The sequence below is a fragment of the Buteo buteo genome, chromosome 2 (genome assembly GCF_964188355.1).
Source record: "Buteo buteo chromosome 2, bButBut1.hap1.1, whole genome shotgun sequence".
NCBI lineage: Eukaryota > Metazoa > Chordata > Aves > Accipitriformes > Accipitridae > Buteo > Buteo buteo.
Window position 1 is genome coordinate 14,391,316 of NC_134172.1, and position 24,300 is coordinate 14,415,615.

At 37.9% G+C, this 24,300-nt stretch overlaps 1 long non-coding RNA gene across 1 annotated transcript; it reads right to left on the reverse strand.

Moving 5' to 3' along the window:
- Positions 1 to 3,591: 3,591 nt before the first annotated feature.
- LOC142028606 (uncharacterized) lies at positions 3,592 to 24,202 on the reverse strand. The gene is made up of 4 exons (XR_012649636.1): positions 23,835 to 24,202; positions 22,837 to 23,226; positions 13,832 to 13,870; positions 3,592 to 3,631 (listed from the first exon to the last, which is right to left on the reverse strand). It is a non-coding gene; the product is annotated as an uncharacterized LOC142028606 (long non-coding RNA).
- Positions 24,203 to 24,300: the final 98 nt, after the last annotated feature.

Below are 24,300 nucleotides of genomic sequence, written 5' to 3' on the forward strand. Positions count from 1 at the left end.
TTCTCCATTTTCTGAGATGTTCACACTTTGTCTTCTGAGATGTTCACACTTTGTCTCCATTTCCCTGTTCCCTCCTCCCCTACTTTTTTCTTCCTTGTACACAGACTTGTTACTAGCTCACAGTGGAGATTTGGGATATCTGATAAAAAGTTCCTGCAGCACATGAAGGAAACGGAGCTAGTGGCCCCAGGTGGGCGGAAAACAGTTGCAGACTGGTTTTCCCTTCCTCCTCCAACATATGGAACATGCAAATTCATTGTGTTAAAATTTGTGTTTCTTTGGTCAGCGTAGAGTTTAGTTTCTCCTTATATGCTTCCTAATGTGCAGAGGCATGATGGCAGAGCCACCCGAAACTGTGGCATATTTATACCACAAGTATTGTATCCCCAGTCACCATCAGTATACCCATCTGATACACAGGTATCTGATACAGCAACCTGATTTTTTTCTTCTTTTCTGTAGAAAGGGATATGCATATTACATTTCCAGTATAATCAAAGTCAAGATACTGCCCCATATAAAGTACTTCCAAGAGACCGAATTTTTAATTACTTCTGAGCAGCATAGGCAGATGTGTGTCAAATGTTTCCATTAAAGCCAGTGCCAGTGGTCAGACCTCCATGGCCACCAGGAACCACAGTCCCAGGGAGCCTGAACTCCAGCTCCCTTGCTGTCATCATCATCATCTGAACCCGAGCCTCTAGCACACTCCTAATTCAGACTCTTATTGCACACACAGCAATACAACAAGGCAATTTTAATTAAGGGGATGTAATTGCATGTTTCAGTGAAGAAGGATGAATTCAAGCACTTGTGAACTTTATGCATTTGTTTATCTTCTGCCAAGACCCTGGTGCTTTTGATCCTTGTTGGAGAGACTGCAGGATATCAGTGGAAGCAAAGACGCTGTTTAAAATCATCATTGCAGTTAGCTTTAATGAGTCATCAGCAGCACTTTTAAACCTATCACACTGACCTTTCCCTGCACGTTTTCTCTCTTTTGCATTAACAGCATTTTTACTTAATACCTTCTTGAAAAAAGGCTGTGGAGAAGGATTTTAAAGCTTTCCTTTTAATTCTAACAATGCAATACATGTATTTCACTTCTAAGACTTGCTGACAGTATAGAAAGTGCGACTGTAGTGAAAAAAGACATTTTGTCAGGATGGCACCTTGACAGTGCATATGTATGAGCCCACCCTAGAGATTTCTGCGTCACGTTTGCTTAGTCTAACAGTCCAAGCAAGGTTCTTTCTTCCATTTGTTTGTTTAGTTATTCCCAGTCCTAAGAGGTCAACAAGATGACTAATTCTTGAAGAGTATCAAAAATATAAACCAATCCAAACCATAATAATGCCAATCATACCAAACCTAGAAATGCTGAGGCACAGAAGACTGTTTTTTCCCTTTGATTTTGAATGTATGAATGATCTGATTTCACTGTTAACACATGTGCATCCAAAGTAAAGTAAGCTAGGTATGGGCAGAAGCTGAACAGAAGAATGGAAATTAAAAAAAAACAAGAAGAAAAAATATTACAAATTAGTAGGGAAAAAACCCCACAAAACAGGAAATGATGTGTCATATACGAGGTCTTGATGACATTGGTACATAACTGAATTCTGACATTTTTTCTGCAGTTGCTAAATGGGCTGTAACTTCCTAATTTGTGATTTGTACAAGCCTTTCCAGGCAGAACTTTGTATGTGAAAAATATATGTACAGCCATACTGAAGTACTTTGTTAATTCATCTCTTTGCCAATTGTTCTTGTTAAAATATCAGGAAAAAAAAGGAAAATATTTAATTTCAAAAGTTTTTTAAAACCAAATGTTTTGGTTTTAATCAATACTAAATGTCCTTTGATACCTGTACATTCATTGATTGGGTCTGTTTTTAGACCTGCCAGCAAAGAGAAAAAACCTGTTATTCATGCAGCTTTAATTATAGAAAATGCATATGCAATTGAGAAAACCACACACACTTAAGACAATTATTTGTACTTGGACGTCTTCAAGCACTTTTCTGAGGGATTAAGTCTTTCTATGCGTATAATTTTATTCCAGAATATATTTTTTGCTATTGTTTGGACACTGTTGTAATGCTATCACACATTTGTGAGACAGATGAAAAAACAGAAAGTAAAATTAGTGTAAAACTGAATTTTCTATCACAATAAATTTTAACCCTAGTTAGAAGTGTTTGTAAACCCATTCTGCGATTGGTCTGTTCTTACATACTATCTTACAGGATTAAGTGGACATAAATACAAGTGTGTAAATTCCTCCCAATTGTGAGGTAGGAATATATAACACTTACAATCTAAAGGTGGGCTTGTGCAGACGCTCACTTACATTTAGGCATATGTAGTACTTTTGCTCTGTATTTTTATTGGCATCAATACCTGTTTCTCTTTCTTTAGCAGAAGTTCAGTTGGGACTGGAGGGCAAGTGGAAGCCATCAGGAATTTTTTTCCTAGGTCAAACCAGCTTTTGAGTGGTCTCCTTGCCCAAGTGCTCATTAATATCAATTTCTCATTACTGATGTTTCATTGATACTTATTTCTTTTATTATGTGTTTACCACATAAACACGTAGTCCGGTAAGTTTGGGGTGTGCCAATTTTCCAACGAGATGGGAGATTACAGGCTTCTTTCATTCTCAAGCCTGTGAGAGGTCTTCTCAGCCTGCTGGCTGCCTTTGGTTGTAAAAAAGTGAGAGGAAAAACTCTGAAGTATGAAGTTTTCAAACACTTATCTCCTGGCCCCTCATGCATTTGGGCTCTCTAAGCCATCCCTACAACCAGTGATGGTGGTGAGGATGGATGTGAGGCAGAGTTGTGCCTTGATGAACAGCTCCCACAAGGCTGTTAAGTAGCATCCTGCCTGCAGGCTCATTTATTTTGCATCTCACTTTGTGAAGCTGCATTACAGCACTGCTTTCAAAGCACCATCCTGGAAGGACAGCAAATTCATCATCTGACAAACTGGAGGAGCTACGGGCTTTCAGTTCACACCAACCTAAAAGCGAAGGGTTTGCAATGGACTTCTGCTGGGCATCCGTGGTGATGTAACACACCACTTCAGAGAGGCAGTTTTTCCTCCAAATCTCGAGAGGGATCAAGTGGGAGGTTTTACTATCACAAACATTTCTGGTGCATGTTTCAAAGTCTCAATCAAAGGAGATTATCTAAAGATATCTTCATTTACTCTTCACAGAAATGCTTTCCAGCAGGCAATTCCCCAGATCCTCCACTACAGACATGGCTGCGGCACATCTTAGGTAACACTTTTCCTTCTGACGAGACATGTGTGAGCACAAGTGAGAATTTTCATAGGCTACTTTCTTAAAGATTTATAACACAGTCTTAATGCAAGCACCAGCCCGCTTATTAAAGCATAACTGTGAGAGGGAGGAGTCAAGGAACAAAGTATGATTAAATTGCAAGCACAATCATGAAAAAAAGATTTTAATTCAGAAATAAGGATTTACTAAACTTTTTCACAGTGAAATAAAATTAAGTAGCCTTCTCTGAGCAGTCAGTAGTTCCCATAGAGAGGATCCAGGTTATCTGGTGTTTGAAGGTGAAGAAGTCAGTCCATGTCTTTTCATGTGACACATCTCACTGGTCACCTGTGAGGAATTTTAAACATGTTTGCTTGCAATGAATTATGGCAGTGAAGAAGATGGCAGAGTATAACCTCATTCACACTGCACCTATTTTCAAAATACTATTTTAAAAATTCTGTTTAATTTACCTAGTTGGTCACAAGCCTTATTCAAATTTGCAAAGACAAATGTCTGCCTTTCTTTCCCTTTGCTGCTTATCAGATAGCAGGCAAAGCATGAACAGAGGGGTGTGTCAGGACTGGTCTGTGAGAAGCCTCCTATATATTCAGCTGTTTGATTCAGGATTTCTAAAAAAGTATTTTTATCCTGGTCTTTCCACATTTATCTGAAGAGTACAGCCGTATTTTGCAATAGGTCAAGATTCAAATACGAAAGACCCGCCACGATTTTAAGTTAACTGTAATCCATAATTTGTTTATCGAGTGATACCTTCAGGATTTTATTCTTCCAGCCTAAAGTCTGAGTTATCTAAAGGTGCTACTAAATACGTCTAATGAGCACAAGCCATCTGTGTTAATTAGGTGTGTGAGCAGGGTGCCTGAAATGTGACAGAAGTGAGTCCATGATGTAGCTGTATGGCCACTTGTGGTGTCTCAGAAGCGTGGGGGTGGCAATTTCCATCAGAAGACTGCTGAGTAGGATTGGAGATAACTCCTTAAACCACACTGGAGTATGCCTGCCTATGCCATTTGCCAGAGATCAAACTGTAAATGTGGAACAATTATTTAGCAAATGGAAAGATGTGATAAATGAAGCTTTTGGTCATTTCTTCAGTCTTTAATTTACATTAAATAATGTTCAATCAGATTAAATCAGAGTAGGAAGCAGTAATACTGGGACTAAAGTACTTCTGGAGAGATGAGTATATCTATTATGGTTTATTAGGTGTTTATTACAGGGCAGAATTTGAAATGTCAATGTTAATTTCATCTAGATTTTATTGTTCTTATTGTTGCTTTTATTACTGTTAATTAACCATTATGTTTCTAACACTTCTTCTGTAATTCTGGATCTATCAAACACAAAGTTTTTTGGAGGAACAGATGCAGCACTTTAATATCTCCCTTTCAAAACGTACTTCAGTCTGCTCTGTAGGTAACAGAGAATGTTCAAGTACACATCTATGCAATGAATTTGAACACACATTTTCAAATATCAGTGTTGACAGTCAAGCATCTAATTCCAAGCAAACAGACTCCTCATTTTTTTCTGAAAATGATGAGTCACTTAAGATTTGGGAGTAACTCTTCTAAAAATTAGAAAATCTTAATTCCTGGATTCCTAAGGAAAGCAACAGAAATCAGGCTTGCAAGATAAGTGGACCCTTTGGGAAAATTTTGCTTTAACAGTCTCCTTTGGCTGCCCAAGTTTGAGGACATTAACTCATAATAGCCATCTTCCAGGCAAAGCATTCGGAATCTGTAACATAGCATTTGGCTGACTCAAGCTTGTCTCTTTCTGTAACAGAAATTGGCTTCCCTACTACCCCGTGACTTACCATCACAGTGGTAAACACTCTCCAGAACCCTTTTGAAAGGGATGACTCATCCCTGGAGTATTTTTAGGAATTTGTTAACTTGCATTTAGCTTAGTGTGCTGGTAGCCAATAAACAGAGTGAAGACAAGCTTTGAGTAGTCACACATAAACCATTTTGAATGCTATAATTGTACTACATTATCTTGGTCTGTAGACTGAGTCATCTGCTGGTTAAGCAGAATGGAAAAAACAGCATAAGACTGTTGCTACAACAGGGAGTTTGATAAAATGCTAAAGAAATCAGTGCTAGCAACTGGATTATATTTATCTTCCCAGGATTACACCTGCTTGTTCCAGGCACAACTTGCAATACGCGTTGATTTTTCCAAAGTTACTGAAGTCTTATGTGTGAAAGTTACATGAATCTAAGTGCCAATACCGCAGAAAAAATACAGTCTAATATAATACCATACCTTTCTGAGCAAGTTTGACTCTAGTCAGTACCCATTCTATATCTTGTATTTCAATCCAGCTGAAAGAAAAATGAAACACAGCACACACTGCCTATTGTACGTGGCTGGGGACCCAGATTTTGCTGACACTTGGAAGTGTGCCCAAAGGGGGGTGGGGAGAAGGCTGGGGCCCTGGAATAAGAAGAGAGCAAGAGAGTGAGAAAGGGAGTTTCTTAGTAGCTGACCACCAGCTCAAACCACATGCAAATCAGAAACAGGTTTTGCAGCAGTTAGCCTAACAAGAAGGTAATAAGTAAGTGAGATTTTACACCGTCCTTGGGACTGCGAAATAGAAACCAGCTTTTGGCAGCCAGATTAGGGGAATGCCACTTCACGGAGAATGGAAAGTGATGACTTACAGGAACTTGGCACGCTGATCGGATCATCTCATCCTCCCACTCAAAGCAATAAGACCCTGGCATCCTAGTTTACGCAAATATCAGAAACATGATCTTCACCAAAGCACACATGTATTAGAAGCCAGTGACACAGTCTGTCATGTTCCTCTATAGAGAGTTCTCCTTCAGCGTGTGTCATTGAACTGTCTGGCTACACTGCGTGTAATGAATTAAGCCTGCAAAGTAAACATTTAGCTGTTTGGAAAATGTGAACAATTTTGCTTTTTCCGTTGAAGAATGCTGAATCAGTGAAAGCAAAATATTTTCCAGAGATCACTGTGAAATTGCACTAGAAGACAGGTAGGGTTTTGATGGATCTGCTCATGCCAAAAATGTTTCAAAACCCTCTAATCACATGCCAGGGTACCTGCTGAGTTCTTTAGCACCTGATTAATGAATAAATGAACAGGTGAGAGGACAAAGACCCTTGGAGTCTGTCTCCTTTACAACTTGCCTGAAGGTTTCCAGGATTTTCAAATTCACAGGTCAATAGATGGGCTTATTTGGATTTAGGAGCCTGAAAACTCTGAAAGCTTCACAACTGGTGCCCTGGCTCTGCAGTGACCATGATAATTTCCAGCTTCTCAGAGAATGCTGCTTTCCATCTCTTCACTTTGGACATGATGAAATATTCATTGACCCAAAATAGACTGCCTCTATGGTTTAGCAGTTTAGGAGACCACCTGCTTTAAAACGGGCATTTGAATCCGAGCTGATGGCTGCCTTCATACTGAAATACCAGTTGGCACAGGAACTAGGATTCAGATTACTGTCCTAATTATCAGTCTATATAGCAACTTTAATGCCTTGATGAATATTTTATTATGAAATGTAAAATGGAATAGAATAACAGAAACGATGGAAGAAGGCACCTATCTCAAGTACAAAGCTTCATACATCTCTCAGGAGTCGTAAGGGTATAAATCCTTTCTAGCAAAAGGAACAGAAGCCAAGTCCCCTAATCTTGTATTGCTATTTGGTGTTTAGGCAACTAAATGCTCCTTGCTATGCCTGGAACTTTACCATGAGTGTTTTAGTACAAATTTGTGAATAGTTTTTCTTCCCATTACATCACATTTTTCAGATCATTAGCTCTTAGCTAAAGAAACAAGATACAGAGCAAAGTTGCCAGATCTAGTACAGATTCTGTCAGAAATCAGAAAGTTATACCAATTTTGTTATGTAATATCATGTTAAAAACAATCTTGCAATTTCACCACAGTAGTTGTTATTCACATAATTTCGAGCAGTAAAAAATAAAATGTTGAGATACTGAGTGCAATGATAACGAACTAACACTATCCAACAGCTAATTTATTACAGATATTTCAATTATTTATTTAATGATTACATATACATATATGCATAAAAAGCCTCATTCCATCAAAAACTACTTGTAAGGATTTCATTTTGCGTTATATGTTCTTTGACTGTAGTCTGTACTACGCCAAACTTGCTGAAATTTCAAGCCTGCACTTAAGATGAAAAGCTTTCTATTAGAAAAAGCCATCTGCAGATACACTTATAGCTGATGTTCCCTGAGGTTCTGTAGGTCTATGTCAACTTGACAGAGGTTATATATGATTCTCATCACCAGCTTTACTGTTACTGCTCTGTATGTTGTGAACAAGATGACATGCATTAAGAGAATGCTTCTTCAAAGACTTTCTGCTGTTAATGTTGCCTACTAACATAAAGAAGAAAGAGCATTATGACAAACATTAAAGGTTTGCTGGTCTTTTGTTTCTTCCTCTGAAGAGAAAGTTGTCTTATTAATGTCTATAAGACAAACGCAGTATCTTCCCATGGTATCATCCAAGGAGGCACTGACCAAAATGAGACCAGATGCCTTTCAGTAATTCTATTTGAAACACTTTCTCTGTCAAAATTAGCAAAACAGAGCTGGGGTTGTCTGTTGAAGGAGCAATGAGATGAAAGCGATGCTGCTACCTGATATTCCTGTTGGGATTTCTTCAGTGTACGTTCAACTTCAGCACACTTTCTAGAGCATGGCACAGAGGGATAAGGGCAGCAAAATGGAAGAAAAGGACAGGAGTGAAATGTTAACAGATGCAGAAGAAAAAAACCACCAGGAATTCAGGAAGTATTTGGTAGTATGAAATGAAAGCCTGACACCCAAAGGCTAAAACAGAACCACTGCAAAGCTGGGGACAGTAACCACACTGTTGAATTTATACAGTTTCAGTGAATTTTTGTCCATTTTCCTTCTTTAGGGAAAATGCCTTGTTTTCCTCTCTAAGAGCAGTCCCAAGAACAGGAAGCAAAAACTTAACTAGGGTGCAATTCAGTCACAGAAGCCAGATTGATTACCACATATAACCCATATTTCAGTGAAAGCACCTCCTAAATATTTACATTTATATCTAGCATATGCACAGAGGATATGTATATATCCCTGATACAGGGGACCTGTGGTGAGAAAGGTCTTGTGTCTTGTTCTCTGGCATCTGAATCGTGATCTTTTCGAGTAGTGTAACACCTACAGAAAATTCAAATTATAATTTTGCATTAGGAAGGTGGGAAAAAAAAGATGCTGCAGTTCCCCATCACAACTTGCTAACATATTCCTGATAGGGTTTGCTGCATCTGATTATCCTGCAGCTGTTCTTGGTAAGGTTTCTTGTCTAGCTGGCATGGGCACAGTGAAAAATTGTATTAAATAAGATGAATCACAGACTTTTTCCTTAGGTTAGCTCTTCTTGATAGTTAATAGTAATTAAGATATCACCACATAGCAGTTCACAAAGACTGCTTAAGACTGTTTGAGATTATACTGAGACAAAATACCAGACAAACAGAACACAAAACAAATTTCACGCCAGTTCCCCCTACCTATCTCAGATGCAATGAGAGTCAGTTTGGACCTTAGTGAAATTATCAGTCTTGACCATAAACATACACAATAAGGCAATTAAGCTTAACACCAAATGCCAACACAATCAATGAAGCCTGTTTTCTGGAGAAGCCTGCTCCCTGAAATGCTCACTCATTCATGCAACAACGCCACATCAGTCACTCTGTGGGTACAATTTTACCAGGCTGGCTTCATGCTTCTTGACTTGTAACCCAGTCAATTTAATGCTTTTCATATTTTCTTGACTGACTGCTACTAAAGTAAGAATGGATCATTAGTCTATACTCATACCTTCTGGCCTTTGTCATTTACCTATGTGGCTTTATATGTACTTACAATTTCCTTTTTGCTTTTTGTCCAATGTGTCTAACTTTAACAGAATCTTTAAATCACCAATAAACTGTGGTTGACACCCCCTGGTTTAACTCAAATCCCCTCAGTTCCCTTGTGTGTCTGTAACATAACCAGTCTGGCCAAAGTCTTCCATTTCCACCCACAGTAATTTCCAAAATGAGATCATGATTCATTCTGTGGTGCTTTTATTCTGAACATAAACTTATGTTTCAATAGCTTCATGACTGGCACCCACTCTTACAAAGTCTGAAGAACAATTTACAAAGGGATTTCCTTTTAGATCCCTGTTATTTATGTGCTGCATGACATAAGTGTGTAAAGCTCTTTTAAAGAGATAATGGAGCTTTTAGTGAATTTCCCCATTAATTGGTCTTAAAGCATTTCTGGTGTTAATGCAGTTGCAATTATTTTGTAGTGGCCTGGTTTCAACACCTCCAATTGCTGCTTCTACTGTGTCGCATCCAGGAAGAAAAAAGTAGGGGAGGGCGGAGAACCACCCCCACCCCCCCAAAAAAAAAAACAACAAAAACCCAAAACCAATTAAGAGAGAAAATTGAATTTCCATTTGTGTGTAATTGGGGACCAACTTGAGAATTTGCCATTAGTTGCAAAACTCATTTTCTCAAAGACCGGAAACAAGTGTTTCTAAAAAGCAACCCCAGTGCGTAGGAGGTTATTTTAATTAGCAAGGACTATCAACACTTATCATAACACCTTAGAAATCAGTGACCTTTTAAATGGCCTTAACATAAGAAGCAGACTTCACAGAGGATTGCCTTTCAAGAAAATGCTGAAGTACCTTTTTTCCTTGATTTTGCAAATAACAAGTAAACATTATATTATATTATATTATCATAGTGCTGTTTTCTGGTTTGTTCTCGATTTTGTTTCTGTTAGAAAAACACTGCTTAACAGTTTCTTTGCTTTTTGACTGCACTGAGCCCTGAGTCAACAATTTCCACAGAATTTGGTACTAAAACTCACTCTAGAGTAGCACCGGTGAACCATTATTACATACCTAAAATGAGGATCTTTGCTTTTAGATATATTACTTTACATTTATGTACACTAAGATTCATCTTCTATGTTATTTTACCAGATATCCAGTACAGCCAGGACTTGGTTAAGTTCTTCTGAAATGCCACTACACAGTCAGCATGCATTTTTTGCAGCTTTGAACAACTTCAACTTCAATGACTTCCCATCAGATTTTGTCACTTCAGCTATTCCCCTTTCCAGATAATTTATGGATAAGTTAACAGCACAGATCACTGAAGTAGGCTATTGATCATTTCACTCTATCGGGAATATTGACAATGTACTATACCTTTTGTTTTCTGGTTTTTGACCAAGTGTTTATCTTCTAAGCACCTTCCTAATGACCATTTACTTTTCACTCAGGAAAACCTCTAGCAAGTTAAATTTCTAAATGTATTTTGGAGATTCAAGTAGATTTTATGAAACAGCTCTCCCTTATCCACATCAATGCTGATCTCACCAAAGAGCTGTAGTAGGTTTGTTTAGGCATAATTAACATACAGAAAATCCATGCTTGTTCTTCCCTAATATATCACACATATCATGCTAATTTTAGTCTTTACTACAGATTGCCTGATCTGTGTGGTGTGGCTGTAAGAATTACAGATTAGCAGATTACCCTGAAATAATTACTTAAAATTTGGCATCATATTAATGATCTTTGAGTCCTCTGACACCCAAACATTTCTCAGTGAAAGATTGCATACCACGGTTATAGCTCTCCTATTGCAGCCTTGACTTCTGTTTAGGACTTCTGGGTGAGTAACACATGGTTCTGGCAATGTATTCTACAACTCCTTTTTCTCCCACTTCAGTGTGAATCACATTCTCTTCGCTCATAAGTAGAGAGGATCAGGTTTAAGAACCTCGCCACACTTTTCCAAAGTTGGCAAACACACATAGAAGGATTGTCTGCTCTAGGCACCGTTTTTAATCTTTTTTGGACTTCACATATCTAAGAACTATCATCTGTACACAGATGGAAGAATGAACATGAACTATGAAAAAAGTCAAGCTTTGTGAAAAAATTGGTCAAAGGATTTAAGTGGTCAAATGCTTTGATGAGTAACTCTGGTTGTTGATAAATACAGTAATGTGGGGAATCTGTATAAAACAACTTGGAAAGCTGTTTGGGAGGATCTTGTTCTTCTGAACAGGGTCATATGAAATGATCTGATACATGCAGAGCTTGTCTGATAGAAACGTACAAGAATCTCATATAAAGTAACTGTATTGAAACGACAGCGTCATTTTATAAAATAAGCAGGATGAAAGCAGAAGCATTAATTTAGGATATGACAAAGGTTCAGGAGTCTGCGTGCTTTAAGTGTTTACTGTAATTTGTCAGTGTAGTTCTCAGTAATAGGAGACAAAGGCATGTGGAATGCAGATCTGACTCTTAAGATTACACTGATGTTATCACTGGAGTTTTTGTTTCTTCCAAAGTGCTAAAACAAATGAATGTGCAGTCATTTAAAATCATCAGTGCACTCTCATAAATAGAAGATTTAAAAGTTACGATTTTTTCAATATAAAACGAAGGAGGACCCAAGTCCCCCCTCAACATATTCCTACTCATTGTTAACTTTGTAATACCATATAGCTATTACAGAAATGATCTTCTCTAGCATCCTCTCTACTGAAAATCTGTTTTTATTCAACAGGCAGTAGTACTGATTCCAATTCCTATCCCCAACCCTGCAAATTTGTCCCTGTACGTTGGTCCCTTTCTATCTCCTCAAGGCTGGCAGAAGGACCCAAACAGCAGGATACTAAGGGACCTGCCCAAAAGGAGCTACCTCTGCATGTCTGCCTTGGAATCTCATTTTGATTTGTTTACATTAACACCCTAGGTGGGAACAGAGAGCTTTAAGCTGTTGAGATTGTCTGCAAGAATGAGAAAATGTGTAAATATTTGCGCCTGTGTGGCTGACCAACTCTGCCCCTGGTGAGTGCTTCTGGAGGACCGATAGATTCAGCATTATCATTATGCTGGTGTGCTAGAGGGCTGTGGGAGGCATTATGCTTCTTTTCCCTGTCTGGAAGGGCAGCGGGTTTGGAGAGGATCGGTAGCCAGTTCAGCGTCTATATGCACAGGAGAGGCAAGGCTGAGCTGCAAAGTGTGTCAACAGAGGGAGGGTTGTTATCGTTTCCATGGTGGTAAGTACAGGGAGGAGCGCTGAATTGTTTACATTCTTTTTATATGCAGCCTGCTTACATTTCTGGTGTACTCGCCTTATCAATCGCCTGCTGAATTCCTGCAGCGAATCACGTATGGACGATCTGCAGTTGGTCGTTATTTTATACTCAGGTGCTGATAAGAGTGTCTTTCTGCTTGGGTCAGCTTCTGCTCCATAAACAACCCCATTGACCCATTTTCCTAGTATCCTCCGTAATAAGTGAAGGCTTTTCAAGGATTATATTGTTAAACCGAAATTAACCTTCAATGGGCTTTAGCAGTGATGTTAATGTACCAACATATTACACAAAAAGGCTGGCAATGTTCACTGATTTTCCATCATGGATGGGAGAGTTTTGGAAATTAGAACTGCTTATTTCGGTGTTTAAACCGGTCTCCAAGGTCAAACTGTATTTCACCAACCTTTGGATGTCTCTAGTGTAAATATCTACATATAAACTCACCACCTCATTCACTTCTATTGCTAACAGACAGAATTAGGTACTTTAAAATAGGTGTGGTGGCTTGTGCTCTAGAAATGCCTGATTGTTTCCTCTGACTAGAAAGGAAATCTGGATGATGAACCCAGATATAGATGTCTACATTGCTCATGTCAAAATTTGGCAAGAGAAAACCTACCATGCCTGTCTGGGATTAAAGATATACCTGCCAAGGGACAGGTTTTTTTAAAATCTGCAGATTGCAAGGCATCTGGTGCTTTCCTCTGGAGTGCTTTGATGGTCACTGGGAGGGAGAAGAAACATATTACCTGCTTGGACTATATGTATGCTGCAATACAGTAGTTCCCCCATTGCTATTATAGAGCATTCCATCCACCAAATATATGTTCCCCAATGAAATAAATAAATAGAAATTATGACAATTTAAAATAATAGAAATGGCTTTAAGACAAGATTGGTGTTTTGTTCTGCTTTCATTCAGACCTTGAGAACAGGACTTCTCAGTTGCATAGTCTGTTTGACACTGTTTGTATTGCACAATCTTGAAATGGGAGATAAGATTAACAGAAAAAGATTTCTTATGTTAAATTTGAGCTGATATTGTACTGTTTTGCATGCAAAATCTCTAGGAAGAAAAATGGAATTCATGGTTGCTCAGCCACATGCCTTTCCGGCCTGCGGTGGAATTTTCAAAAACATAGTTCGGTTCACATGCCTTTGAGATATACAAGATATGCCATGTCATGAGATTAACCTAATGTAGACTTGTTCTGCTTTTGAAACAACTGCATTTAAACCAGCATGATTTGACTTTTAAAAATGCATTAATAAAGTGGAATTTTTTTTAGCGATGTATTTATAGATGTTTAAGACTGATAACAACATTCAAGGTTGAATATTATTGCTTACCGCCACATCCTTTCCTGAGTCAAGAAGTTTTTAGTTGTCCTGAGCAAGAATAAAACAGAAAAACATAATTACATTAGTATCCTTCTAGAAAACTGACTGCAAGAGGTAGCAGTGAATAGTGAGTCTAAACTATTCACATTCTTAGAAATAAAAAAGTAGTGATATTTGCATAACAGCACACCATTATTTTCTAGAATAAATTGTAGATAGGACAGAACCTGTTCAAATTATAATCCATAAAAGGCAAGAAAATATTACCAAGGTTCTTTTCAGAAGTGTTTACATAAAACCACTTTATTTTTCATAATTTAAGCAGACTTTAAATTTTCAAAAAAGCTAAGGAAAATTTATGGGAGTACTTACATTAATTGAAAGACATATATTTTTGTAGATGTCAATATTAATCTTTGTTAATAGATACAAATACCAGGATTCATGCGAACCCTTTTTGTTGTTAATTAAACAGCTCTGTATCTGGTGATGTAATCAATATTAGTGCATGTTGCAAATCCAGACTTTTGTGACCAAGCACAATTTTTTTTCCATAAACTTCTGATGTATTATATTTTTAAAAAATCCATTTCCCTATAGGGTTAATTGTAATCATGTAATTTCTTCCTGGAACAATACATATATATCTGATATTTGTATAAAAACCATAAAAGAACTCTTCCTGTTCGTTCATTCCGAGTTTTGAAGTAGTAATTCTATGAAGAGGTTTCATGATAGTGATTAAGTTTTATGGCTCGTTGTAGATACACAATCAATAGGCACAGTATATATTTGATTTTGCAATTTTTTTACACGTCATTTTGGCTGTAAAAACCAAAGCCAGCTTCATAAAGAAACTATAGCTCTGTAATTGGAACAATCTGTGCAATAGTACCAGTGGCAGAAGGAACAAATGTCTTTTGGACTAAATTGGAGTAACTCAGCTGAGTAAGAAATTGTGGGTTCAAAAGCTGTGTGTTAGGGATTTATATATTCCCTCCTTGTATGGAACAACTATTTTTCCATGTTTAGCAATGTACAGCAAAGCATAACTCTTCGTCTCAAGAGAAGACAAAGTAATAAGGAAGCAAAAAAAACCAAACAGAAAAAACCCCAAACTTTCCCAAATTGCTTAACTTTCCTCCATTTATTTTCCAAAGAACTGAGGTGAACTAATGGCTTATATGGTTACTGGCACATACAACAGCAAATTAGCTACAACACAGCGTGTAAGGAGGTAAAGACAGGAAGTAGTCAGGGGTAATACACTCCATGAATAATTCCAGAGGTTAATTTAAGCTGGGAAAAAAAAAAAATTCTCTCTCCCCAGCCCCCCACCCCAAGGATTTTATTGCTTGATCATGTGGTTTCATTCTTGGTGGCTTTGTATCCTTAGCAGGAGTATGGAGACTTCCTGGAGAGCAGTAATGGGACTGTAGTCCCTCTCATTAGCACTACACGTAGCGAGAGCTGTTCAGCATTTTAAGTGAAGAAGCTATGTTGCTATACAGCCTTCCTTCTTTATTACCAGAGTAGCTGTGCCCTGTCTTAAACCCGAAAAGAATATTTATAGAAGAAATGGAGTTAAGTCCTCTCCTGACACCTGTAGCTCTATGAAACATTTATCTTTCTCTTTCTCTGTCATCGTTCCCCAATTTCCTTCCCTAACCACCCTTGTATCATTACTATAAGCCATGCCATTCATGGACTATGACTAGGTGTGCCACAAAACCACATCGATTTACACTGCTTTAGTTTTTGTCACTATGTTGTGTGTTATTCTATTATTTGGGAAGAGGGAGTTTATATAGTCAGTTGCTTTTAGATATGTTTTCTTTTTTTTCCCTCTCATTCTCTCTCTGTTTCTCCATGACTCTCTAAAACTACTGTGTGTGAGACGTGCATCGTGTTTATCTTAGAAGAATTTTTCTGAGAGGAAGAGACACTGATATTATCTCTAACATACTTATTACAAAGCAAGTTTCAATTCTGGTAGTTCAGTTTCAAGCTGTGTGAGTATAGGCTATTGATTGCTTAACTGGAAATTCATTTATTTCCTGGGATATTTGACCAAAAGAGCGGTTGATATAATTTCTAACAGTGTTAACTTCAGTGAAATTCCCTACCCTGAAATTTGCTGGTGCTAGAGGAAAACGCGATGTGTAACACTGCTGCACTCCAACATTTGCATTTGCTGGTTACAGCATTCACACAGAATTTTAGTTGGCTTCAACAGAATAAGCCTAACTCATTTAGTATGACTAGGAGGGGAGCTGTTAGAATAAGACAAGAGCAGTACAAGCATGCAAAATTCTATTTGTCTATGACACAGCCCAAGGGGCTCTGAGCTGCCTATTAGGAATCCATTCTCTGCCAGTCTCTACTATGAAGAGCTAAAGACCCCTGAAGAAATGTTCATCAATGGTAATTGGACTGCCATGGCTTAGTATTGTATCATTAATTATATAATTGCATTTGATTAAAAATCCCTACAATAGCAGGTTGCACTTGATCTGGTCTTTTTGATGAAACTAAAAAGAAAATAATAGAAAAAACTTACCATGCATAAGTAATTGTGAAATTACATTAAGGATCTAGTACTGCAACTGGCAGTAACCAGACGACTCTTGTTCTTTTACAATGCTAGAAAATATCACTCTTTCAAACAGGCTTAAGCTTAGCATTTTGACCTCAGCCACTTCTGCTAATGTTAGCCCCTGATTTGTAGAAAGAACCGCTCATTGGTTTTAATGGAGAGTTCTTTCCAGTCTAACTGCCAAATTTTCTCTGAAAAATGACAAGCATTTATGCTGGAAAGAAAAATGAATTTTTAAAAAAGGATGGATTTGGCCCACTCCTGACTCAGATTTGAGATTTCTGCCATACTTTGTGTATCCCATATAGAGGTCAAGGGCAATAGCAGCTTCCGAATGACGTTATCCACAGCAATTCAGCGCACTTCATGTGCTTTTAAAATGCTCTGAGCGAGATTTTGTCCGTGATGAATCTCAAAGCCCTCAGGTAGGGCAATGAGCTGCAGCAGCCTGAAGTCAGTCTTTAGCAGCCATAATATCAAGACATCAATGTCTTTAAAGACTGCAGGTGTAACTGAAAAGCCATGAATGTTGCCACATGATACTCTGTCAGCATGCTTTAACACGGTTCTGCTCTCTGGACCTGTTGTTCAATGATAGCACAGTTCAAGGACCCAGGAACATTTCCAGCACGGACAAAGCAAGCCAGGCTGGGTGGAAAGGATGCTGAGCCCTATGGAGGTGTGCTGAACTATACCTCCTGCCTCCCCGGCCACAGAATACCTTCTAGCCCATTTGTAGATACTGAAGCGGGCATAGCCTTGAAAGCTGTGGCATGGATTGGGCCAGGCCTAGGATCTCATACCATTGCCCCAATTATTTCTTCAGCAGGCAACCTTCAGTTGAAGGGGAGGGGAGTGGTGGGAAGGAAGAGGACTTTCCATGAAAAAAAGTGGTATTTAGTGCTGCTCTAGCAAGGTGCAAGAGCCAAAGAAAAGCCAATAACCTTGCTCATTGAGTACGACTATTGTGGGAGTTTGGGACTTCGTTGACCACAGGCAGGTGGACTGTGGCAAGCCAGGCCTGAAAGCTCTGTTCCCCTTGAGGGAAGCAGCCTTCATCTGCATTGTTACTACCAAAAACAGAGATAAATGACCTTCTCTAGCTCTGAGGGCAAACGGCAGAGCTCATATTTGAAAAGTTAAACCCACTTCCATGAGGGGCAAGGGGAGTGACCGTACTGAAACCACTGCAAGGGAATGGTCCTCTTGTACTAAGGTGCTTAACAGAGGTACTGGGTTGGGCCTGCTCACTGTTTGGGGCAGCAGATGACCTGCAGTGGGGACCATCCTGATGAGATGATTGTGGAGGTGATGGTGTCACTGAGGCCCTGGTCACGTGTTGATTACTCATATAGTCATATCCTTTAAAAACTTGCCTTCTTTTCACATAAGTGTACAGATGAGAGCCTATCCACGAGTGGAAGTTGATTACTACCCACAACACTATACTTAGGAAAATGAGTTTGAGACCATCCCTGTGCCCCGGAAAGTTCAGGGAAGCATTCTGCCTTGGAAAAATGGAATGTCTTTTAGTGGTCTTAAGCTAATCGCATATTTATTTAAACAGCATTTATTAGCAGTAATGTATAGTCAAAAAAAGAAAGACTGATGTGTCTCACACACCTCAGTAAATGTTATCAACTTTCATAGTGTTTCACCCCAAAGGTTGTATTTTGAAGTATATTCAGGGAAAGATAAATAAAATGAGGGAGAATTGATTATCTATGAGATTACTGTTTGTCTCACAGAGTGACTGATTTTAATAAAGTTAACATTTCAAGAAAACACCCCAAAATGTGCTCTCTGTATTAGCAATCTATCAGCCTCCATTCATTTGGCCAGAGCCAAATAAAAAGAAGAAAATCAGTGTTGCTGTTGAATTCCATTTCATGCCTTATGTTAGAGATTTGTAAAACTGTCTCTTGCTGACTTGGAGATAAGTGAAATAACAATGAATTCAGCTTGAGGCAAGCTGCTTTTCAAGCAGACCTGTCAGGAGACAGAAAGACAGTTCAGAGTAATTCATTCTTGTGCTATGTCTCAAGCGACTAGCGAAGGAATATGGCATATTTGAAATACAAATACCATTAATGTAGTGTACAAAAAACCCACCACCCACAAAACCCACCAAAACACCAAATCCAAAGCATGCATCACATTTCTCATTTGTAGAGGAGCACAAATTGTGGAGTAAGCATAGGAACCAGAATTCAGGAGCTATTTGGCAGGAAAAAAGGGTCCGTGCTTAGAAAGTGCTTTTTCGAGAATACACACAATCCAGAGTACAGTGGAGAACTGGGTTTAATCCATCCTCTGTACTTTTACAAAATGCCTGCTCAAGAAAACAGTCTCTGGGGTATCAAGTGCAAATGAACTGTGAATGTAGAAATGAAAATGGAAATTGCCAGTTGGAAAATAATGTGGATAGGAACAACTAGAAATATGCAGAATCGGCTTGCAGCAACGAACCTACTATTAAGCAATTCAGCCACCAAATCATTTTTCCCTTGAGAGCAAAAATCCTTTAACCATTATCCAGACTGGATTTAGAGCTTCCAATAGAGCAAGGACTTCCACCTCATTGAGGCAGTAGGACCAGTGTCATAGACAAAATCGCAGACAGTTATAGCATCACAGCCTTTTTCTGCTTCAGAGAAATGTAATGGGGTGTTCCATCTATTTTTGGAAGAAATGTGAAAGATTTATGGCAGCAAAGTGTGTAACAAAAAGTGAGAGAATAACGTTAACCTTTTTTTTTAGATTTATGACATTATTATGAATTGTGAGTTAATATTATGAGTGTCTATGAAATGCTAATAAATAACAATGAAGGAAAAATGCCGAATGGCCTCAATGAATGCAATCCACTTCACAAAGAAAGATACTTTCTCTCTAATAATTCCTGTGGAGATGAATCATCCATGGTGTTACAGTACTTGGAGCCATTTCCGATGTGGGTCCTTTTTAACAGAAGAAAAAAAAATCTGAAGAGTCTTAAGGCACAATTTGCTACCTCTGCTCGCTCTTAGTAGAAGAGCAAACAACAGGGTGGGGAAAAATGTTCCCTTGTGTCTGATGAATCACAGTCTCTCCTTGTCATAGTTTAGGAATGCTAGTTTGCCTTTTTAAATGGAACTGATAGTTAAAGCTTTCTCTGCTAGCAGCGCAATAAGAAGCCTCTGTTTGCAATTGAATGCCTGCTCCGGCTGAATGACCTGAGCATATGCAGGAGCAAGGTGCTGCTGGCCAGAGGAGAAGCCCTTTGGTAAAATATTAATGATACACCATGGTACATCCTGGCTGAGTCTTAAAGTAACTGTGCTCCTGGCTACCGTAATTCTCATTCCTCTAGGAATTGAGTAGTGGGTGACATGAAGGGGCAAACCCCCAAAAAACAAACAAACAAAATTAAAGATACAAGTTAGAGTCAAGGAAAGTTGAAGCTAACTCAACCAGTTGATTAGAACAATGATAAGATCTCAGATGTCAGTGTCATCTTTATTTTTGTCATCAAATTTCTTTATTTGGTGGTATATGTGGCTGCATTCTAAATAATGAAGATGCTTCCAAATCACATTGAATCACAGAACTTATCAAGCATAAATTTAAGAATAGCAAAGAGGGGCAAAAAAGATACTCTTTTCTCAAGCACCAAAACCATAAGAAATAATTTACTTCAAATTCTTCTTAATTTTATTTCTAATGTGCATGAGGAGCATCGGGACCAGTACTTTGCTGGAAAAGTACTTCTGTTCCCACTATTCAAGTACAATTTTAACTGAGAAGGTATACGGAGTGCTATTTCAGCATTTCTGCTCATTTTATCTTAAACAAATAAAGCAAGCAGAGGAAAAATAGCAACAACAACAACAACAGCAGCAGTGAAGCAACCTGTGGCTGCCCTGTAGTGCATATTGCTGTAAAGCATGGGTGTTGGTTGTACGTGGGGCTGACCGATCTATGGGAGGGGGGCAAGAAAGGACAACTTTATAAGGGATCCACAGTGGTTTCTTGAGAAAAAAAAAGGTTATTTAAACAAAAATATCTTATGCAGTTTGAAAATGTCCTGTTCTGGACTTCTCTAGGGTTTCACTAAAGCTAAGCTGGTGGAGATTTGTGGATACTTCAACAGCAGAAAGAGGAAAACCTTCATGAAATGTATCACAATAACTTGTACATGATTCTTCCTGTTGAAAAATTCTTTCATGGTGAGAGCAACACTACTGAAAAAGATTATAATAGTTTTACAAGAATTAAATGTCTACAGGTATTTGTTCTACATAAATTAAATGCATTTGAGGAAGAAGGTATTTCTAATATGTTTTTTTGAGATATCTGTTACAACTCCCTATCAGAATATGAAACTATATTAAATTCTATACATATTTCCCCAAAGAGTCGTAGTGTTAGATAAATTTAAGAAAATCAAGACCTAATTAAACTTTGAATGAATGATAGATTTCTAAGAAAGAGTCTGTCTTGGGCCATTTTTAATGCCTGAACTAGTATTTCATAAAGTTATCAACAGATTTATGCCTGATATTTTTCAGTCTCCCTGAATAATATGGTCCTGATTCCTTATGATATCTAATATTTTCTTACTTGGTTTTTCAAACGGTGGCTTAAAAAAAAAAATTCAACAAATTTGTTGCTTGCTACAGGAAGCTGTGGTAATTTAATATTGTACTTATTTTTGTACAATGTACATGCAAAATATTTTTTTTTCATAAATGTTGTCAAAAGAGTTTAAGGAATGCAAGATAAGTATAAGTAATATCTCAAATTAATGAGCAGACAGATGAAATTCATTTGACAAACACTCTATCAGAGCAAATGAAGCAATGGAAAATAAAAAAGAGGTAATTACTTATATGTTTTTCCTGAGTCTGGAGCAAAGAAGGGACAGATATCCTGAAAGTCTCCTTGTAATGATAAAAGGAGGAGGAGAATAAAGTTAGCATTGGTCTTTACAAATCACTAAATCATGCTGAATAATTACACAAAATATTTTTTGAGCACCACTCAAAGCATAGGAGAGTGTGAAACTATGATTATTGAGGAATTTGGAGGACTAGGAAAACTGGCTAAGCAGCAAGCTCTGGAGTTCTTCAGTGACTTTTTTTTTTCCTTTTTTTATTCAGAACATAATGAAAGAATCCAGAGAGAGCACGTGCAGGGTGCTGCCATCACTCAGGAAATCACAGCATCAGACAGTCATTGGGGTGACAGGGACTCCAGGAGGTGCTCAAAACTGGGTCAGTGCAGAATTCAGATGAGGTTGCTTAGGGCTTTTTACAGATGGGTCTTGAAAATCTCCACAGATGTGGATCAGCAAAACTAAAGATCGTTATATTCAAGGATAACATTATGAGTGAATATCACACTATGTTTGCTGACAGGAAGCAGGGCTAGATGGATATTTTGAATTGCCCATAGTGGCATTCTTAAATCCTTTTAAATTTGATTAAAACAAAATTGAGAACTTGGTCGAAATATTATAGCAGATTGCAACATGTATCATACTGATAACTCATTAAAAGATGTTATAGAGACACACGTAGAGGAAAGTAGGAGAGCAACACAGTCAACTCTTGAACTCTTAAGTTACTTCAAACACCAAAAGGAAGCCTACTCTAAGTGGAAACCAGGACAGTTTACTAAGGAAAAGTGAAAGCAGAAAAGAACAAAATAAAAATTAGGTCAAATCTCAAGAGAGTTTTAATTAGCCAGGGAATAACAAAAAAATGTTCTAGAACAGTTATCAGCTGTGAGAGCAAGAAAGAGAGAGTTTGTTCAAGGAAGTAAAGCTACCAAGAGATGGTATCAGCAAGTCTGAAAGGTTTTTGCCTTTTGATATTCACAGAAACACAAAACATCTATACTTCTTATATCTATCAGAAAGCGTGTTAGAAAACGTTTGTGTCATTTCTGATGGGTTGTGCCATCATTACATATATTCTTTCAGTTGCTGAACTTTTCATTTTTGCAGCAGTTGTTATGTCAGTAAATAAAGAGGAAAACAAAAAAGTTGGAGAGCTTTTTCTTCCCATTCCTAAAAATAATAAATAAATTTTTAAAAGCTTTTCTCATGCATTTTCTTAGGAACTGAGGGAAATATATCAATTATTCCTACTTCATCTAGGAACTGCTAGTTTCTTCTCCATCACTTTCAGTTAACATTTTCCTATAGTTCTGTTAAAGCACATATTTTTCCGTTATACCAAGACTGTGTACACTAGCCCAAGCCTGAAACATGGATGAATATTCCATAAAATGTAGGTATAGCAGCCTCTGTGAAGTTTCTGTAACAACTGAGTATAGCTACAAGGGGTTAGATAGGTAGGTAGGTACATGTCTAGATAGATAGATAGGTAGCAAGCACAGATTTATACAGACATACTAATACCTCACTACATACCTCCCTTCCACCACTGCACTGGAAGGGACAATTTAAATTTAAAAGGTAGTAATCCAGAGATCTTATGGAATAGCTATTTTTTTTCTCACCATGTTAACCAGATAAGCTTCCTAATGTCCTACAAGGTAGCAAGAAACTGTCTATACCCGAAGGTCTTTCAGGGAGTATGTAACATCACGTTTACGAATTCCACAGCACTTAATGTCACTCTTCAGTACTGCTGTTAAAGGGCTAATGTAAAGTCCAGATGAGATCAGGGACTATCTTCTTCCCAGAACTGTAAATGTCCATAAAAAGAGTCTTTTCTGAAGACATTTGAAGGGGTGGTATATTTGATGTGATCTGATTTTCAGCAGCTGTAACTGTTGATTTCTTGCCATTATATGCTGCCTATAAAAAGAAGAAAGCATTTTCTTTTTAGTAACAATGCCTTTTGTAAAGCTGAATCACAGAAATACTGCAGTCAATTCATATGTTGGGTTATTTTCCACTCACACACCTGAGCAAATTACTTCCTTATCACACAGGTTGTAATGTTCTAGTCTGTAGTCCTTCTTACATTGTTAAATATATTGTTAACAGAAAAACAGATTAGACTTTTGTACAAAAGACTAACCCTGGAGTAAATGCAATTCAATCCATTACTACATTTGTGGAAGCCCGCAGTAATGAACTAAAACTTCAAGTGTGGTATTTCTAATTGTAATTAATTTTATTTTCCTGAATAATGGATTTTACTAGTAACGAAAAGCAGAAAACAAAAGTTATTCTCATGTGCAGATCATTACATGAAAGGGCATATTTTAATTATTGTCTTAAAAATGTGTTTACATGTGCTAAAAAATCAAGTCTTATTTGATTTTTTCCTTTAAAAGATAAACCATTGTAAAACAAACCCCCAAACCTAACAACTTAATTTAATATACAAAAACATTACTTTCCTCTGCAAGGGAAAGACAGCAGCAGCTAAATTAAATTCAAATATGTCCAGTACTTACCCTTTTGACCTTCAGTTCCAAATCCATTTCTCTGTATGAATCAGGAGGGGAAGGGGATGGGAGAGGGGGATGAATTGAAAAGTGGAAATGACGTGCTGTCTTTCTGTTAAAAGAAATTTCAGACTGAAAAATGGAAATACTTCCAAAATTATCTGATGGATGGAATTAAGCCCTCAAAATATTTTTTTTTTTCCTTAATGCTACTAGACACAACACTGCTGCTGTCTCAGTGGCTTTTATATCGGCAGGTTCTCTGGCTTGAGAGTACAGCGAACAAAATTTGTGCCAGGGTTACCTGGCTAGGGAAAACTGCAACTTGAGAGATCTCAGCAAGGCACACAAATGGCATCTGTGTGTCTGTGCATCCATCCTTGTGGAAGAGTGTGCTGGGGAGGACAAAGAGAAGGAGTGGCTGGGACACAGAGTGCCTTGCCCAGCCCTGCTGCCTTTGGAGTGCTGGAGCCAG